The sequence below is a fragment of the Anguilla anguilla genome, chromosome 19 (genome assembly GCF_013347855.1).
Source record: "Anguilla anguilla isolate fAngAng1 chromosome 19, fAngAng1.pri, whole genome shotgun sequence".
In the NCBI taxonomy this organism is placed as follows: domain Eukaryota; kingdom Metazoa; phylum Chordata; class Actinopteri; order Anguilliformes; family Anguillidae; genus Anguilla; species Anguilla anguilla.
In genome coordinates this window covers 164622-172689 of record NC_049219.1, presented here as the reverse complement: position 1 = coordinate 172689, position 8068 = coordinate 164622, and positions in this window count along the sequence as shown.

Sequence of the window (8068 nt, the reverse complement as noted above, 5' to 3'; positions counted from 1 at the left end):
AAAAACATGGAGAACTCCATGGACTTGAGCTCGGTTCAGCAATATTGTGTGACAACATATAATCAACCTCCTTTTTCAAGAGCTCACGCTTCAAGGGGTTGACCCAATAAGCATGTTGCTTAATGGAGAGTGCAGAACCTACATCAATGTCATGCTCCATGAGAGATGTACAACTGGGCACATCAGGAAAAAGAGAAGGGTAAGACTGAACTAAAGCGACAATGTCAGCCTTCTCAGCACCTGACAGGTGAGGGAGATGATCAGGAAAAGAGGAAAACATCTCAGAATTCTGTAAGCGACCCTCCATCACACACTGAGATGGAGCAGTCACACCCTCCTCGTTCTCCAAGAGTGAGGTCAATGCAACATTCCTACCCTAGGAATGAACAGTCACATCCCCAACACTCCTCTCCAGGAGTGGAGACGAGGCAACAGTCAGCCCTGGGAAGGTGCAGGAAGGCGAAGGTAAATGTGGGAGCACAGCGGGGAGTGATACAGGCTTTGCAGTAGGCCCCCTCCCATGGTAGGGCTTTAACATGTTGACGTGACACAGTTGCGTAGGCCGTCGCCTATCAGGGGTGATGATAACAGTCACGTTCAGATACCTTACGTTCCACCACGTATGGACCACTATACCTTGCCTGTAGAGCAGAACCAGCAATGGGCAGCAGAACCAACACCTCATCACCGGGGGCGAACTTCCGGACCTGGGCTTTACGGTCAAACCAGTGTTTCATTTTCCCCTGAGCAACTTCTAGGTTCTGCTTGGCCAAGTCACGGGCTAGGTGTAATTGAGAGCGAAATTTGCTGACATACTCCAACAAATTATGCTGAGGAGTTTCCTTAAGCTACTGGTCCCTCAACAGGGCCAGAGGACCACGCACCGTGTGACCAAACACCAATTCCGCAGGACTGAACCCTAAAGACTCCTGCACTACCTCTCTGGATGCAAAAACCAACCAGGGAATGCCCTCTTCCCAATCCTTTCCGAGCTCCAAACAGTAAGTACGAAGCATAGTCTCAAGGGTTTGGTGAAACCTTTCTAAGGCCCCCTGGCTCTCAGCATGATAAGCACTGGAGACATTATGCTTGATTTGGAGCTGTTGAAGGACTTGGGCAAAAACACGTGACATGAAGTTGGTTCCCTGGTCGCTTTGAACGACCCTAGGGAGGCCAAAAACAGAGAAGAACTTGATTAAGGCTTTGATGACTGCTTTTGCAGTAATCTTCCGCAGAGGGACAGCCTCTGGGAAGCGAGTAGCAGCACACATGATTGTTAATAAGTACTGATGGACCCCTTTTTGTCTGTGGAAGAGGCCCAACACAATCCAGAATTATATGCTCAAAGGGCTCTCCAACTACTGGGATTGGGTAAAGGGGTGCAGGAGGAATGGTCTGGTTAGGTTTCCCGGTAACCTGACAGACATGACACGTTTTACAGAATTTCACCACATCCCGCTTTAAGCCGGGCCAAAAGAAATGCCGAAGGATGCGATTGTATGTTTTATTAATCCCTAGATGTCCGGCTAAACCATCGTGAGCCACACTCAAAACCTTGTTTCTGTAGTTAGATGGAATTACTATCTGAGAAATTACCTTCTACTCATCAGGAACATCATGCGGCCTCCATGTCCTCATCAACACTCCATCCCTAAGGAAATATCCTTGGAGCACAGCATCAATCTCCTGATCAGGAGACACAGACTCAAACAGAGACACAAGGGTTGGATCAGCCTTCTGAGCAGAGATTAATTGTGCTCGAAATAGTGGCATGTCACAAATGGTGGTATTCACAGTATCACCCTTCTCTGGAACAAGGTCTTCAGATGTCTTGACCATGGGGAGAAAGACAGACTGTGAGTCAGACATTTCAGGATGCCCAAAAAACGTGACACAAAGGTCGTCAAAACACTCTTCCTGCAAGTCGCTAGCATCACGTTGCTTTGCCATAGCACGAGTGACAGCACATGTAGGGAAAACATCAGGATATTTCTGTTCCAACTCATCTGGGCCCTCGCACACCAATGGCACAGAGACAACTTCAGGTGGAGTGTCAGATTGTCTCCAAACATTTCCACCTGCCAGATCATTCCCCAAAATAAATGTAACACCAGGCACGGGGAGGGACGGTCGCACTCCCACTACGACACTGCCAGTCACTAGGTCAGAAATTAAATCAATGCGATGTAAGGGCACGTCAACAAAGCCCATCTCAAACCCTCGGATTAAAACACTCGTGCCAGTGGAGGTCTGTTCAGACAGGGGTAAAACTCCTTCTAATAAGAAGGACTGAGCAGCGCCTGTGTCTCTGAGGATACAGACTGGTGCATTTCCACCCTGCCCAGGTATTGACACAGAGCCATTCATGAGAAATGGAGTGTAATTCTTTTGAGTACTAGAGCATTTGAAAGGTGAGACATGGAATTCAGGTTCAGCAACGTCACAAGAAGTCAAAGGAGCTACCAGGCCAACAGATTTAGCACCCTGCTGTTTTTCTCTGACACTAAAGCAATTGGAGATCCTATGTCCTGTCTTTTTGCAGTAAAAACAGACTCCATCAGGGTATTTACCCACAGGGCTAGACTTATCAGCCAGTGGCACAGATGGCACAGGGCCAGTGGAAGTGGGCTTGAAGGAACGAAAACCCCCTTGATGTCTGTCTTTGCCCTCATTACGATGTTTTTCCCCAAACACAATCTTATGGGTTAACACAAATTCATCAGCAAGGACGGCAGCTTCTGACATCTCAATGAACAAAAAGTAATCAAGGTAAGTGGAAATGGCCTCAGGCAGACCATTCTTAAACTCCTCCAGAACCACCATCCCACAGAGTTGTTCCTTAGTCTCAGCCTTCTGAGATCGACACCACCTATCAAACAACTGCCCCTTCTCCCTTGCAAACTCCACATAAGTGTGTTTATCCTGCTTAGCATAGCGTCGGAACTTCTGTCGGTATGCTTCAGGTACCAGTTCATATGTACGCAAGATGGCAACCCGGACTAAATCATAATCAACACTGTCTTCAAATGATAAAGTTGAATATGCCTCTTGGGCCTTACCAGTAAGGACACATTGCAGCAGCAAAGTCCATACATCCTTCGGCCAATTTAAAGAGGTGGCCACTCTCTCAAAACGAGAAAAGTACCCCTCTACCTCTTTTTCTGAAAACGGAGGAACCATACGAATATGCCTACCTACCTCAAATGCAACAGGAGGTGTAGTCTTCTTGCCTTCAATATCTAACCTCTTCATCTCCAAATCTGCCTCTTTTGCTGCTAATTCTAGCCTTTTCATTTCCAATTCCCGATCAAGTAATTGTAATTTCAAAGTAACCTCAGACTCGTTGAGTCGTGAGGGGGACTCCTGTTTAGCTCTAAGCACCCTCATGTCAGTTAGAATTGCCTTCAAAGTGTTAACAACGTTGGCTCCAAGTCGTTTATCAATACTAGAAATCTCAATTTCGTAATATTCTGCAATTTTAAACAGCTGCTCTTTAGTAAATTCTGTAGGATAATTTTGAGACTCCATGATTGTGATGACGTCACATGTTAACCTCTTAGCGCACAGCCCCTAGTGGTGGGCACGCCCGCGTGCCTAAATTACTAAACTCAAACATTCGGTGCTACTGCAACCAAAGTGTGAGATGAAAACAGAAACGCGTTGTTTCCGTTTCATTAGTAGACGATACATGACAACTATGCCGAAAACGGAGTTTCGCAGCCCCACCATTGTCGCTCCCGTCGTTCATTTAACACACACCCCCTCCCTGCAGTCTCATCTAAAAAACACCCACCACCCTTGACATAATGGACAATATTGTCTATCTTGGCATTCATAAAAATATTCTTTCACCACTAAAAAATCGTATTCCGTCATAGCAACAAGAAACCCGACAATAGCCCTAAGATATGCCTATACAGCAGTGAAAACGCTGCTCACTGAATAACGAAATAAACGAGAAAAAGTTTTTTAAAATGATACCATGTCATTCTACAGTCAATATCTGGGACTAAATATTGAATAAATATAAAACCTTACTGTTGGTTTTACGTGTAGAGATGTCCCTTTTGAGACTGCTTGGTCATATATTGTCTTGGACAATCCGTTTGGGAAATATAGGCGCATCTGTGACGCCTGGGTATCTTCCAAAATAGCTGTGCGTAACACCACCTGTTGTTTACTGCGTCGTCGCCCTTTTTAGTACAGTCTGACTAGATTTACAATTCATTTACTCGGTAGGCGAGAGTATAAGCTTTCTAACGATGTATAACATGTCTAATTCTGCTTTCGGAATAGCGTTTTATAGGTCAGCGTAACAGAAAATATTCTTAGCATAGCATTCACTTACGCAATCACACTCTGTTAGCAGACAAATACGATGCACCTAACGAAACATGTTCAAGGATATTTCGTAATTTCTTGGAAAATACTATTATTATTGAGGACTTCTGAACATAGCTAAGCCATATGTTTGCTGATAGACCTAGCTGACATCGTTTTCTGGAGCAAAACAGAAGCGAATAGAACAACATAATTGATACTGTCTCTCTGTCTCTATCTACTGAACATGGAGATTTCACCATTGCTATGTAAGTATTATCGTTCAAAATATTTCGGTTATATACGTTCTTTTTGAAATTGAGTATTTTTAAATAGGTTAGTGGTGTTATATAATGTAAATATTTCACACTGTAATGTAAGCGTTAGACGGAAGTGTAATAGTTTTTGTGAAGCATGCAACAGTGATGACGTCAGAGCTGGAACATTGCCAAAACGTGGTGGACGGGCGAAAATTGTTTTCATGTTGTCTCATCCCCATACAATAAAACATACGAGAGTACAAAGTATAGAAATACACACGAGTTAATTATTACACATTTAGGTACCGTACCGCATTGTGTGACAATGTTTTTGCATTATTTTTTTAATCTGATAGCAATGTTTCATCTTAAACCCTCATAAGGGGCTCATTTATATGCTTTATAATGGACAAAAAACATTTTATTCAATTTTGGAGAGATTTTGGATATGTTTCTGGACACCTAGCTATTTTAGACCACTGTACTGACTGAAAGCTTGTAATTCCCATTTGAAAATTATGCAACAGTGATTTTCTTGAGTCAAAACAGTTGATTTGTAGTGAAATACATGGATGTGTTATGATTTACAGCAATGCATAATTTAGACATTTTGGATAGATTTGGAGATGCTGGGTACAGTGCTTAGTTTTTGCTTCATACATCTATAGTAGTTCTACATATCCACCCTTAGATTTTATGAACTTGTGGTCAAGAAGTTTTTGACCTAGCACATGTATAGTTTAACCTCCTGCATATATTCAATCTCGCAGTATTTCATTGCGAACTTAAAAAGTGCAAATTTATTTTGGATTTTTTGTCAAAACAATTGCATGTGGCACTTTATTTCTTCCAAAATTATGAATATAAACTAATCTGTGTTAGTATTGTAAATTGTACAAATGTCTTGCTTCATTTAAGCCATTTTTCAAGTCTCTGTGGTGTTCACGTCTGGAGTTATAAAGCTTTAAATAGGGTACCCCCTAAATGGGCAAGGATTGGCAAAATTTGGCTTGTGCCTTAAGAGGTTAAAGTTTTTTCTTAAAGGGTATTCCTGTCAATGTTGATCAGACTGTTTCCTCCAAACGCTCGATGCTGCATGATAAAAATATATCACATGTATAACTATATACTAATATAATCAATATGTAATCCAATAAACCTATATCAGTAGTTGCAGCAAAGCTTATGGAAACGCAAGAAACCACAGTATCCACTGTAGAAAAAAGGCAAACGCAGAAGGCTTAAAAAAACCATACTTACTCAGCAGAAAATCAGTGCCAAATAGAAATGCTAGAAAACTAATACTTTACGGTGACCTCAGTGTAACCTGAATACAGTAGAAAAGCACAGGAGGCTATAACTCTGAACTCGTATGCGTAATAGAAAAATACAGAAAGCAATGAGGTGTATGCATAGTGGAAAAGTACAGAGTAAGGGAAAGCTGGGGTAACTGTCCACTACGATAAGATTACCATAGAACCGAAAACCATTGATAAGATAAGATCACCATAGAACCGAAAATCATTGTGGTGCCAAGAAAGTCAGGTTGACCCACGAGCAAGGAAACTGAAAATCCTTACGCGGCCAAAAAAGATCCTTACTGTGCCAAAAAAGACCAGATGGCTGGTATTTTTAGAAATGTGTTAAAGGGGGGTTGCACAATTTGTGTATAAAATGTATGCAAAACTGACAATCGAGGTTCAATTCAGCTGAATTGTTCCGGCTTTGTGAACCTGTGCAATAAAGTCTAAACTTTCTGAAGAGCTTGCTGCTGTTGTGTCTTTTCCCTCGTGAAATTGTTTTCTACAGATTGGCGACTAGCGTTGAAGTATGTCGTTTCCTAGACACGACAATTCCTCTAGCAGGTCCTCAGAGGGATCATCAAAAAACATTTGAATGTCAACAGTAGACATCTTAAGATATAATCCAAACCAATGCAGCCAAGAATCCTAGAACAATCAGAACCACTCACCTAAGAAATCTCTAACACATCAAGAGGCTAAAATAGAATTGGATCAGTGCCCCAGCACCACAACAGCAGTAATAGTGTAGCAATCAACACTAAACTACATATACCACAGGTTACACAAAAGGCTATAGGAAGGCAACACAAGTACTGTTATCCTAATCAAAGTACCAAAGCACAAGAAAAATGCGTTACAATACAATATCAACAGTATCACAACAAGTAGCTTAACCATTCAGCTTTACAGCTACAGCACAAAACGCAAGCGCAGGGACAACCGCACACAAACAACCACTATGAAGCAGCCAATATCAAGGCATCGATGTAAAAATATTACAAAATTTTACAAGCTTACAAAGTAGTTACAAGCGATGCACAAAATTGCTACAGTGGCATTATGTGACTAGCCCTACGAATACAACCATTACACAATGGTAGCATCAAAACCACCCTCGGTTACACGGGAATGGATCACGAAAGTAGCTCAGATTTACTTACCGAGCGCTGATATTGCTTTCTCGGAAAAACACACGGAAGTTATGATTAGGTGCGATTCCAGTGCTAGTTTGTACTTGGTAGGATTCTTGCTTGCTGAACCAAGCTTACTCTACAGGGTTGGAGTCCTGATCGATGTGGTCACTTCTGGCACTACGATCCTTACTTCACTCTAGTGTTTCTTTTGCGCCTCTACATCATGAAACCTATGCACTTGTTGTACGTCGCTCTGGATAAGAGCGTCTGCTAAATGCCTATAATGTAATGTAATGTAAAAGTAATTCTAACAGCCACCACGGCTTGAAAGAACACGAGTCACAGTTCGCAAGTCGAAATGTGAACACGCTAAGTTTGCAGCTAGTACGAGCACGAACAAACGAACGACCATGAATATGGAAATATCTAATTATCACTAATTAACATGCGAACACAGCTACCGATTGCTTAATCAAACAAACTGCAAAGGTAGAAATGTAGCAAATTTCCATACTCACCACAAACACAACCACAAGCTCTCTCGTCCTAGCGTCCTCCGTTGAGCAAAATCACAGGTGATGGGCTACGAATCACACTAATTACAACGATAATTAGAGTCACTATACGTCGACTTCCCCCAGGTCTTAACTATCTAGTAGCAACGAAAATCTAACTAAAACCTAACATAGTCTTCAGTGTAGTTACCGGGCTCGAGGCGGCTTTTAAACGCAAAACCCGTGAACGCAAATGAGAGACCAATTGAATAGCCACTCACGGCGAACCGGAGCGTACCCCCACCCAGAGTTTACACCAAAAATAAGAAAGGCAAAATAACAAACTGACAAGCCCGAAGGACATGCCCGACGACTAGAATTACCTGAGGGAAAACACAGCAAACCAATAACACTCAGTTGACTCAACCTACCGCCGCACCACGCAAATGTTTTAACCCTGAAAAAGGGGAGAAGGATCACAATTGCAACTTAAGCAGTGTTTCCTCATCAGTGGCTTTATCTGGAATCTTTTCAACAATAAACATTTACATTTGCCA